Here is a 13,243-nt window from a genome sequence, read left to right as displayed (position 1 = left end):
AGGGGTAGGCATTCCAGGCAAAAGGTTCTACACGCACAAAGCCACAGAAACATGAAAGAGCATGATATTCTTCAGGGAAACAGAACTAATAAGATATGACTGGAGCTAATGTGTTATTTCAGGGGACAGAGTAGAATATTGGTAGTTGTGGCTAGAAATTTGGCAGGATTCAAATATTGAGAAGGACTTGTATATCACGCTAAAGAGTTTGAATGTTACACTAAAAAAAATGAGGAATTAACCACTGAAGGATTTTGAGTAGAAGAATGACATAACAAAATTTGCATTTTAGAAAAATAACTCTGGCAGTGCTGTGGAGGGTAGAACTGAAGGATGTAAAAGCAGTCTACATTTCTACATGTTCTACAGTCTACATGTTCATTAAGTTTAGTAGATACCAATCAAACACACTAAGATCTTGAAATACCAACTTTTGAATTAGTGTGCAATTGATTGTGCTGTTCTTCTGTGTATACTGACTATATTAAATACTCAATAATCTGATTTGCAGTCTTGGCTACACAGTATCTGAACTCCCTTATAAAGTTAGTACCTGGCATCTTTGTTTCTCTGGTAGGCAGTGGGTAGTTTTTCTACATTCTAAGAGCCCACTGCCTATCAGAGAAGCAAAGATGCCAGGTACCAGCTTTATAAGCATGAGACCAGGCTCTGCTAATCTGATGCGCCAGTCTTGGATATCGGATTAGTTATCACAAAAAAGCAAGGACTATTGCAAATCCATCTGTTGGTAGACAGGGAAGTATAGTAACTTCAAGCTCTATAGGTGACAGTGATACAGCAGCAGCAGCAGCAGCAGCAGCAGCAGCAGCAGCAGCAGCAGCAGCAGCATCCACTATGGTCAGCAATGATGATATAAGCTGTGATACACACTATTCAAGAGTGGAAGCTGGTTTTATGCTATGGTCTTTGATACTGCATAACCTCCCTTGTTTGTAATCATTTTTCAAATGTGAAATGACCAATGCCTTTTCAATAAATTCCTTTGCTGACTAAATCAGTGTGCAATTAAGAATCCTGACTACTTCATTTTTTAAAGGTCTTAAGAACTGGATAAACAACAAACTTTTGACTCTTTTGTAGAAATAAGTTGATTTATTAGAGTGGTGAGATTATAGGAAATTTTTATTTTCTTCATTATGTGATTAGCATTTTCTATTTTTCCTAAAATTAAAACATTTTTTGTAGTTTTAAAATAGTATTTAAGCTGTAAAAACAGGTACTATCACTTAGAGAGTTATTAGAGGATAGAAAATGGAAAATGACTTAATCCTAAGGAAAATTCATAGATTAAAGAAGAAGCCAGTATATAAGGGTGAGAAATAAAGTCAACTGAGATAGGAGGAAACCCAAAAGGAAGTTGAAAGAGGAGCAGCAGAAAACAGGGCTACTAAAACCTTCAAAGTTCTACATGTTACAGCTTCAGCCACCCAGGGAGAAACTCACCCAAGTATATCCTAACTCCAAATTCAAAATCCAGGAGAAAGGACTCATTGGTCTTAGTTCAAATACCACCTTTGGATGTGCACACTGCATAAAATGACTGCTAAAGTAACCATGTGAGTCAAGAGATAGGGCTCTATTCTTAGAAAAGCAGGCAGACAAATTGATGTCTGGCACAAAGAGAACAATTAGTATATATCGAAGTAATGAATGAAAGTTTGAATGAAGGGGGTAGACCTTGAGCTAGGCCTTGAAGAATGAGTAGTATACCGGATATCCTTCATTGGTCACTCCTGATTCACTTCCCACCCTTTCTCCACACTGCACTGTGCCCTCTGTGGCTGATCTCTGTGGGTACAGCAAACTCTCTGTCTTCTGGCTCCTGATTGGGTTAAATCTGTGGAAGGTACTAGTATATCAGTAGGCTAGGAAGAGAAAGAGAATGAGGTATTTTACCAGCTCCCTCCCTACCGACCACAAATTGGCAATAGCTGTATATCTTTATCAAAGATCACAGCTAATCCTAGTGATTTGGGAGGCTAAGGTGGGAGGATTGCTTGAAGCCAAGAGTTCAAAGCTAGACTGGGCAATGAAACAAGACCCTGTCTCTAAATAAATAAAAAAAAAAAGCCAGGCATGATAGTGTATGCCTCTGGTCCTAGCTACTTGGGAAGCTGAAGGATCACTTGAGCCTAGGAGTTCAAAGCTGCAGTGAGTAATAACTGTGCCACAGCGACCCCCTACTCCCACCCCCATCTCTTAAAAAAAAACCCACCCCCCACCCTCGTCTCTTTAAAAAAAGAGAAAAAGAAAAAAAGGCCGCAGCTTCTGCCTTGAGGCTTTCTTCTACAGCTATAGCTACAGCTCTTTCCAGATTCCAGCATCTGCTTCATTCCCTTCTCCCTTCTGGTACAGGTGTGTTAATCATTTTCCCACTACTTTTATCTGTGGGGTGCTTCACCATCCCTTGTTGGTTTCCCTTACCTCTGACTACAACTACGTAAATAGCTTATTCATTAATCTTTTCTCAATTACCATTCCAACATGCCATCTGTTTCCTGGACCAACCCTGTTTGGTACAAGTACATTGAGAGAAAGCATTTCAAGTATGGGAAGGGATGTAGAGAAAAACAAAACCAAAAGGCAGAAAGAACTAAGAATTATACTAATGGCAACAAAGAATTTTGGCTAAAATAGAATGGGAGATGCTTGTTAAGAAGCAATAGCAAACAATATTGAACATGTAGAATGGACCAGATCATGAAAGCTCTGGAAAGCCAATTAAAGAAGTTGGGACTTGATTTGGTAGGCAAAGGAGAATTATTTATCATTCCTTCTACATATACCAAGTACCTCCTGTGTGTCAGGCACATAGAAGTTAAATCAGTATCTTGGTAAACTTAGTCTGGCAAAAAGAATGAATAAAAACTGGAGAAAAGAACACTGGCTAAGAGGCTATTACATTAATCCAGGTATGAGATGATGAGTGTCTATAGTACTGAAAAATGGAAAGTAAAAAGGAAAAGGAGAATAAAGGAAAAAGATGAGTCAAAAATGAGTCAAAGATGATTCTAGAGTGACTGAGTGAAACTGGAAGAAAGGAAAAGGGGACCATGAAATGTGAAAGGAAGAAATATAAAAATGGAAAGGAAATGCAAAGTGTGCTTCACTGATGGAAGAGACAAAAAGTATATTTAAAATTACGTAAAATAAGAGACAGAAAATATCCTGAAACAGACTCTTTAAAAAGCCAAAAACTACAAATTATTAAGCCTGAACGATAGGTTGTTAACTATTCTTTAAAAAGTTCTTCATTTACATTTTTTTCAAATTACAAAAGGCTGAACATGATGAATTCCCTCAAATAAAGTTTCAGTGTATCAGTGATGATTCATTTTCACAGGCAGCAAGATGGCTTCCTTTGAAAGGAGAGTTGCATGAATTTTTTTTTCAGAGGTAGAGTGGATGGGAGAGTAAAGAATCCAGTGTACGACCTGTTAACCCTGAAGTTACAGTAAGTCACAGAAGGAGATGATCTACAGGTAGCTGAACATATAGAACCAGAGATTAAGAGAAATGTGAGATTGAAAAACTATGTATGCCATCATGCACATGAAGTGAATGGTTGATTTAAGAAGTCTGAGCTCACTGAAAGAAAGACTTTGAAAAAAACAAACAGAGACCTTAGGATAGAGTTGTGGAAGAATGGAGGAAAAAGATAATCAGGGAGTCTACTACAAAAGAAATTTATTTTGTAGTAGATGACCTTGGAAAAGTTAATTATGACATAAATGTCATAAAACCAATCATTTTATGTTTTAAATATCCATAATTTTATACAAAACACAATATTTGGTAATAAAAAACACAAAGTGTCAGTAACAGGATGCTTTAGCTATAAATATCAGAAAGCCATAACTAAACCACAAAATAATCAGAAAATGTACTATCCTATAACAGGGACCACAAAGTTAGGCAGGGTGGTTGACCCAGATACTCAGTATAGTTCAATATAGACTAGTTATTTTCATGTCTCCACTTTCCATTCTTGGGCCTCTTCCTTAGACTATTAACAAGAGGCCAATTCAGGTATTATATGGCAACTGTATCATTCTAGGACTCGTTAAAGAGAAAGAAAAGATTTCCTTGAACTACCTCTTGCTTGCCAGAATTGGATCACATGCTCATTCCAGAACCAAACACTGCCATGAGGAATGCAGTAATATTAATTGGCTTGGAGACAGAATGGGGTGAAATGAATGTTGGGGAATTGTCACAATGTCAGTTACAAGAACAGTTTCAGCTAACGTTGTAAAAATTACAGATTGTTTAGAATACTACTGATTACAACCATTATGCAAAACAAAGTGAGGCAAGGTGGAAAATCTTTTTTATAAGCTGCTTGACATTAATTCATCCAGTTTCTTTGGGTTTCAGTTCCCTCTTCAAAAAAAAAAAAAAAAAGGAAAAGGTTGGATCCAGTTAGCAATTTTCAAATCATGCCCTGAGAAATTTGAGCAGTTCCATGGTATCCCTCCAGGGCCGCTAACAGAAAAGAGAAGCCAACAAGTATAGCTCCAGGGTTCATCCAACCCTTCCTTCAACCACAAAGGCTCTATCTTTATTTGCTTCAATATTGAGCTTCTACATCTTTTCAAAGTGCTTTTTCATACATTTTATAATTTTATATTTATTACACATATATAAAACAGGAAAAGCAGATATTATTGTATTTACATTACAAATGAGAATATATGTGTGTGTGTGATGGCTCACACCTGTAATCCCAGCACTTTGGGACGCTGAGGCAGGAGGACTGCTTGAGCCTAGGAATTCAAGACCAGCCTGGGCAACATAGTGAGACCCTATCTCTGAAAAAAAAAAAAAATTAGTCAGGCATGGCAGCATGCCTGTGGTGGTCCCAGCTACTCAGGAGGCTGAGGTGGGAGGATTGCTTGAGCCCAGCTGTTCACCAGCACTGCAGTGAGTTGTGATATTGCACCACTGCACTCTGGCCTGGGCAACAGAGTGAGACCCCAACTCAAAAAGAGAGAGAGAGAGGTCGAGAATACAAAGGGGGTGAAAAAGAAAAGCAACACCACTATGCTCTGGGTCATGTACCTCTTTGGGATGGCTATAGTTGACAGGTTTAAGTTTTAAAGAAAAGGTCAAGTAATAAGTTAATACGAACAAGAAAAAAGAAACATCATGCAGGGAATTCCATGTACGCGGGAACAGTCTAATGGACTGGGTGAAGGTCTAGAGGTAATAGATTTGGGCATGTCATGGTAAAGATGATAGAAAAGGATCCTCTAGTTGGAGAAAGGGGAAGGCTGAATGAAAAAGCCCAAACGAAGCAGAATATCAAATACCTTCAAGGTGGCGACATGCTAGTCTGCAGTTCTGCAGAGTGAAGGAATATAAGGAGCTGGTAGTTTAGGAATATGAATTGTCAACAATGTCCCCTTTTAATAAATACACTATTCCTAATGAAGAATACAGGAGAGAAAAAACTTATGTGAATGAATTGCTTGTGCTGCTATTATTGTCAGTGGAATGGTTAAGATCACAGGTTCGCCGAGCACGGTGGCTCACGCCTGTAATCCCAGCACTTGGGGAGGCCAAGGCGGACGGATCACGAGGTCAGGAGATCGAGATCATCCTGGCTAACATGGTGAAACCCCGTCTCTACTAAAAAAAATACAAAAAATTAGCCGGACGTGGAGGCAGACGCCTGTAGTCCCAGCTACTCGGGAGGCTGAGGCAGGAGAATGGCGTGAACCCAGGAGGCGGAGCTTGCAATGAGCCGAGATCGCGCCACTGCACTCCAGCCTGGGCGGCAGAGTGAGACTCCCTCTCAAAAAAGAAAAAAAAAAAATCACAGGTTCTAGAAACAAAATTTTTCTGTGTTCCAATCTTGGTTCTCTTCTCCTTGTTGTGTAACTTTAGGCAACTTACTTAATAGCTTCATTTTCCTTTAAGTTCCTCATCTATAAAATGGAGATAATAAATAAAAAGTCCCTGGCACGTAATAATCCATGCAACCAGTATTTGAGCATCTACCATGTGCAAGGCACTGACTGTTACCTATTATTTCTACTAAGCTGAATTCAAGGGATTCTATGATTGCTACAGCTGCATTGTGATGTAGAATTATTTTCCCTACTTGTAAAATGAAGTACTCTCAAGTATTAATAAATGGCATGAATATTTAAGTATTCCTTTTTGTATTTAAATAGTTAAGATTAATAATCTCATAGCTGGTAACAATAAAGATTTTCCTATAGACTATAAGTTCCTCAAGAAAAGGTACAATGTTTCATACTTAAATATCCCGTAGTACCTTAACAGATTCAAAGATCTAAGAGAAACTAAAAATTATAATAAATATAAGTAGAAAAGAGTAATGAACATGATATAAAGAAAAATGTAATTTACCTTTGTCTAATATAAAAGTTGATAAAATCAAAGGTTTGATTTACTCAGGATGAAAGAAAATGGCAAAAAAAAAAAAAAAAACTTGATGAGAGCAGTTGCATCACTTAAACATTTTATTGTTAATGACACAAAGATTCACGGTCAATTTGCAAGGTTGATTAGAAAGTCGTAGGTGTACCCTTCAAAAAATCAATGAATCCAGGAGCTGGTTTTTTGAAAAGATCAACAAAATTGATAGACCACTAGCAAGACTAATAAAGAAGAAAAGAGAGAAGAATCAAATAGACACAATAAAAAATGATAAAAGGGATATCACCACCGATCCCACAGAAATACAAACTACCATCAGAGAATACTATAAACACCTCTATGCAAATAAACTAGAAAATCTAGGAGAAATGGATAAAATCCTGGACACATACACCCTCCCAAGACTAAACCAGGAAGAAGTTGAATCCCTGAATAGACCAATAACAGGTTCTGAAATTGAGGCAATAATTAATACCCTACCAACCAAAAAAAGTCCAGGACCAGATGGATTCACAGCCGAATTCTACCAGAGGTACAAAGAGGAGCTGGTACCATTCCTTCTGAAACTATTCCAATCAATAGAAAAAGAGGGAATCCTCCCTAATTCATTTTATGAAGCCAACATCATCCTGATACCAAAGACTGGCAGAGACACAACAAAAAAAGAGAATTTTAGACCAATATCCCTGATGAACATCGATGCAAAAATCCTCAATAAAATACTGGCAAACCGAATCCAGCAGCACATCAAAAAGTTTATCCTCCATGATCAAGTTAGCTTCGTATCTGGGATGCAAGGCTGGTTCAACATATGCAAATCAATAAACATAATTCATCAGATGAACAGAACCAAAGAAAAAAACCACATGATTATTTCAATAGAATCAGAAAGTGCCTTTGACAAAATTCAACAGCCCTTCATGCTAAAAACTCAATAAATTAGGTATTGATGGGATGTATCTCAAAATAATAAGAGGTATTTATGACAAACCCACAGCCAATATCGTACTGAATGGACAAAAACTGGAAGCATTCCCTTTGAAAACTGGCACAAGACAGGGATGCCCTCTCTCATCACTCCTATTCAACATTGTGTTGGAACTTCTGGCTACGGCAATCAGTTAAGAGAAAGAAATAAAGGGTGTTCAATTAGGAAAAGAGGAAGTCAAATTGTCTCTGTTTGCAGATGACATGATTGTATATTTAGAAAACCCTGTCATCTCAGCCCAAAATCTCCTTAAGCTGATAAGCAACTTCAGCAAAGTCTCCGGATACAAAACTCAATGTGCAAAAATCACAAGAATTCCTATACACCAATAACAGATAGAGAGCCAAATCATATGTGAACTCCCACTCACAATTGCTTCAAAGAGAATAAAACACCTAGGAATCCAACTTACAAGGGATGGGAAGGAACTCTTCAAGGAGAACTACAAATCACTGCTCAGCAAAATAAAAGAGGACACAAGCAAATGGAAGAACATTCTATGCTCATGGATAGGAAGAATCAATATTGTGAAAATGGCTATACTGCCCAAGGTAATTTACAGATTCAATGTCATCCCCATCAAGCTACCAATGACTTTCTTCACAGAATTGGAAAAAATTACTTTAAAGTTCATATGGAACCAAAAAAGAGCCTGCATTGCCAAGACAATCCTAAGCCAAAAGAGCAAAGCTGTAGTCATCATGCTATCTGCCTTCAAACTATATTACAAGGCTACAGTAACCAAAACAGCATGGTACTGGTACCAAAACAGAGATACAGACCAATGGAACAGAATAGAGCCCTCAGAAATAATACCACACATCTAAAGCCATCTGATCTTTGACAAACTTGACAAAAACAAGAAATGGGGAAAGGATTCCCTATTTAATAAATGGTGCTGGGAATACTGGCTAGCCATATGTAGAAAACTGAAACTGGATCCCTTCCTTACACCTTATACAAAAATCAATTCAAGATGGATTAAAGACTTAAATCTTAGACCCAAAACCATAAAAACTCTACAAGAAAACCTAGGCAATACCATTCAGGACATAGGCATGGGCAAGGAATTCATGACTAAAACACCAAAAGCAATGGCAACAAAAGCCAAAATTGACAAATGGGATCTAATCAAACTAAAGAACTTCTGCACAGCAAAAGAAACTACCATCAGAGTGAACAGGCAACCTACTGAATGGGAGAAAAGTTTTACAATCTACACATCTGACAAAGGGCTAATATCCAGAATCTACAAAGAACTTAAACAAATTTACAAGAAAAAATCAAACAACCCCATTAAAAAGTGGGCAAAGGATATGAACAGACATTTCTCAAAAGAAGACATCTATGCAGCCAACAGACCCATGAAAAAATGCTCATCATCATTGGCCATCAGAGAAATGCAAATCAAAACCACAATGAGATACCATCTCACACCAGTTAGAATGGCAGTCATTAAAAAGTCAGGAAACAACAGGTGCTGGAGAGAATGTGGAGAAATAGGAATGCTTTTACACTGTTGGTGGGACTGTAAACTAGTTAAACCATTGTATTAGACAGTGTGGCAATTCCTCAAGGATCTAGAACAATAAATACTATTTGACTCAGCCATCCCATTACTGGGCATATACCCAAAGGATTATAAATCATGCTGCTATAAAGACACATGCATACCTACGTTTATTGTGGCACTATTCACAATAGCAAAGACTTGGAACCAACCGAAATGATAGACTGGATTAAGAAAATGTGGCACATGTATACCATGGAATACTATGCAGCCATAAAAAAGGATGAGTTCATGTCCTTTATAGGGACATGGAAGAAGTTGGAAACCATCATTCTGAGCAAACTATCACAAGGACCGAAAACCAAACACCTCATGTTCTCACTCATAGGTGGGAACTGAACAATGAGAACACATAGACACAGGGTGGGGAACATCACACACCAGGGCCTCCCAGGGGATGGGGGGAGGGGGGAGGATAGCATTAGGAGATAAACCTAATGTAAATGATGAGTTAACAGGTGCATATATACATATGTAACATATGTTATATAACATGTGTAACACATATACATGGCACATGTATACATATGTAACAAACCTGCACGTTGTGCACATGTACCCTAGAACTTAAAGTACAATAATAAAAAGAAAAAAGAAAAAAAAGAAAATGGTAGGTGTAAGTATAGTGAGAGTTCAATCGCTGATTGAACTAGCTACTTTACTCCATCCAAGGTAACAACCATAGCCCTTTAGATCACCATGTTGCAGATAGATGTTCCTGATTTAAGTGTGAACAGACAAGTGCAGTTTTATTACCAATACTGCCAAAATAAAGGTTAGTAGATGGTAAGTGATAAACATTATGTTAAATATGTTAACAGCATATTTTATGGCTAGAGAAAAACCTTTAGTGTTGTAACCAGCAGCCCTACACTGTGAGTTTAAAATAAGTAAATTTTGAATAAGTTCAGATTCAAGTACACAGTAGAAAACAAGTATAATAAATTATTATTCAAGTCCATAGGCCAGATAGTCTTTGACTTAACTTATCGAACAAAATAACTTATTGAATTCATAATTTCTACTGTGGAAAAATATTTAAAGAACATGAGATAATAATTAAAACAACTATGGATACTGAAGGATATAAAAATAAATCTAGTTGTTTCAGTAATTAACATCTTAAAAAATTATGAAATTAATTCAAAGGTAAAATATCTGGTACAGAACCCTAAAGATTTCATCCCAATTCATATTTATAGGATGTTTGACTGATATTTATATTGTTATGCAGTATAGAGTTAAACATCAGAATACTAAAAGGAAATCTTTTATGCTCAACTGATTTTTTAATTTTTAATTTTTATGGGTACATAGTAGGTGTATATATTTATGGGGTACATGAGATGTTCTGATACAGGTATGCTGTGTGTAATAATCACATCATAGAAAATGGGGTACCCATCCCCTGAAGGATTTATCCTTTGTGTTATAAAAAATCCAATTACACTATTTTAGTTATTTTTAAATATACAATTAAATTATTATTGACAATAATCACCCTGTTGTGCTATCAAATACTACGTCTTATTCATTCTTTCTAATTTCTTTGTACTCATTAACCACTCCCACCTTCCCCCACCCTCCCCCTCACTACATTTCCCAGCCTCTGGTAACCATCCTTCTACTCTCTATCTCCATGAGTTCAATTATTTTGATTTTTAGATGCCACAAATAAATGAGAATTGTGATGTTTATCTTTCTGTGCCTGGTTTATTTCACTTAACATAATGACCTCTAGTTCTATCCATGTTTTTGCAAATGACAGGATCTTTTTCTTCTTCATGGCTGAATAGTACTCCATTGTGTATGGGTACCACATTTTCTTTATCCATTCATCTGTTGATGGACACTTAGGTTGCTTTTGAATCTTGGCTATTGTGAACAGTGCTGCAACAAATATGGGAGTGCAGATACCTCTTCAATATACTGATTTATTTTCCTTTGGGTATATGCCCAGCAGCAGGATTGTCAATTGAGTCTACTTTTTAAAAAAGATATTAATCATATTGGCTTTAAAATAATGTATACCTTTCTTTACACAATAGAGTTTCTAACAGCTTGCTTTAAAGGTGCTTTCTTATGCACTAAGATAAGTTTCAAAGGAAAACAAGCAATAATTCCCTGAAATTTTGATTTTTCTCTATTTTTTCCTAAAGCAATATACACCTGGATGAACTAGATATCCACATGACTTAGAAAGTAAATTATTAGATAGCGGCCAGGCCGGTGGCTCATGCCTGTAATCCCAGCACTTTGGGAGGCCAAGGCAGGCGGATCATGACGTCAGGAGATCAAGACCATCCTGGTTAACACGGTGAAATATCATCTCTACTAAAAATACAAAAAATTAGCTGGGTGTGGTGGTGGGCACCTGTAGTCCCAGCCACTCAGGAGGCTGAGACAGGAGAATGGCGTGAACCCGGGAGGCAGAGTTTGCAGTGAGCTGAGATCGCACCACTGCACTCCAGCCTGGGCAACAGAGCAAGGCTCTGTCTCAAAGAAAAAAAAAAAAAAAAAAAAAAAAAAAAAAATATATATATATATATATATATATATATATATATATATATATATGTAGAATAGCTTGTTTTATACTAGTGATCTGTTCCAGGTTCACTCCTAAAACGCAATGTCCTGTTGATAAAAGGTATATGGGTAAAACTTGTATTTGGATAAAATGGCTTATAATCTTCTGCATAAAGATTGGTTTTCTAAAAGTTTTTTCCTCTTCAAGATTACAAAATGGGACAAATGTCTATGTTTTTCTATATTTTTCAACAATTGAAAACATGGAGCTGTTATAATCAGCTAAGTCTTACAGGAGATACTCTAAAATGCATCAATTCCTCTTACAATTATTGCTATGAGACAATAGGGAGGTTGGGAGGAGAAGGGTATAGAAAATCAGTATATGACTGACAAAAGTAAAAACTAATAATTTTTTATATCTTTCTTTTTCTTTTATATATTAATTACTTAATCTCAAGAGCATAATAAATTAAAATCAGAGACCTCACTAAAAGATCTTCCACTGAAAAATATGCTTTTGATTTTATAGACTTTATAAGCCTTTAAATATCTTGAACTTTTAGTACACTGTCTGTTTTCTAACCATTTTATTTAAAGCTATTAGTGCAGCAAATAAACAGCAATGCTTTGATCTCATTAAATTACAACTTATAGTTCCTGGAGTCATAAATATTGCGCTCTTTTCTCCTTCACCCCTCCCTTTCTGGTAAGGGGTAGTCTGTTTAATATCACTATCTCCTTGAGTGCTCTGACATTTACTCAGACAAATAGCAGAGGTTATGAATGCTGCTCATAGATAGTATCAGGAATTCTTCATGATTGCCATAATGGTGAACTCAGCATCCAGAATGGTAATACCTAGTTTTTATCTAACCACTAAGTTTGGTCTGTTTAACTCTGCTCCACAAAAAAAAAAAAAAAAAAAAAAAAAGGAATTCCATCTTATCACAATAACAACTGTTCTGGACAAAATCATAGAACAGTATAAGAGAAATGGAAATTACCTTTGGGAAAATTAATGATTAGAAGTTTTAAATAAGTGATACAACCAATGTTACAAAATTTGATTCTCTTCTGAAAAAGACAGTTTAAAAAAAAAACAAGCTTTTCCCAAAGTTAAAAATCAAAGCTACATAAGATATATAAAATATAAAATTAGTGTACTTACAATGTCTACAATATTAAAAATTGGCTCTGAATATGTATTTTAAAATTCTCACCCTTTCAGTTACTTGAACTTTGAAGTCGCAAAGGTAATTAAATTTTCTCACTTTACCCTTCTGTAACAGTCTGTCTTCCAAGAACAACTTTGCAGCATGAACACTGACACTAATGGTTTCTAGAGTGACAGAGACCACTACTACAGGACATGTTAGTACATTTAAGTAGCCCTAGCCTAGGCCCCAAGACCTGAGAGAAAGAGGAAGTGTCCTCATGAGCAACACCATTCTTCTCACACCTAGAAAGACATTCCGCATCTTCTTACATAAATCCACTAAGGGTATCTCTCCATGAATCTACATGAGCCTCATCTCCATCTATAGGTCAGAGTCTTAAATTGTGCATTGGAAATATAATAGGCAGGCTGGGCATAGTGGCTCACATGTGTAATCTTTGGGCAGGCGGATCTTTGGGCAGGCGGATCACTTGAGGTCAGGTGTTCTAGACCAGCCTGGCCAACATGGTGAAACCCCGTCTCTACTGAAAATACAAAAATTAGCTAA

At 36.7% G+C, this 13,243-nt stretch overlaps 1 protein-coding gene across 5 annotated transcripts in view; it reads right to left on the bottom strand.

Annotated features, from left to right (window-relative positions):
• Positions 1–13,243, bottom strand: part of LOC105471513 (coiled-coil domain containing 73) — a 265,590-nt gene that overhangs the window by 49,261 nt on the left and 203,086 nt on the right. The gene's annotated exons all lie outside the window — the stretch shown is intronic.

The sequence above is a fragment of the Macaca nemestrina genome, chromosome 12, assembly GCF_043159975.1.
Source record: "Macaca nemestrina isolate mMacNem1 chromosome 12, mMacNem.hap1, whole genome shotgun sequence".
Taxonomy (NCBI): domain Eukaryota; kingdom Metazoa; phylum Chordata; class Mammalia; order Primates; family Cercopithecidae; genus Macaca; species Macaca nemestrina.
This window is presented reverse-complemented; position numbering and strand designations above follow the sequence as displayed.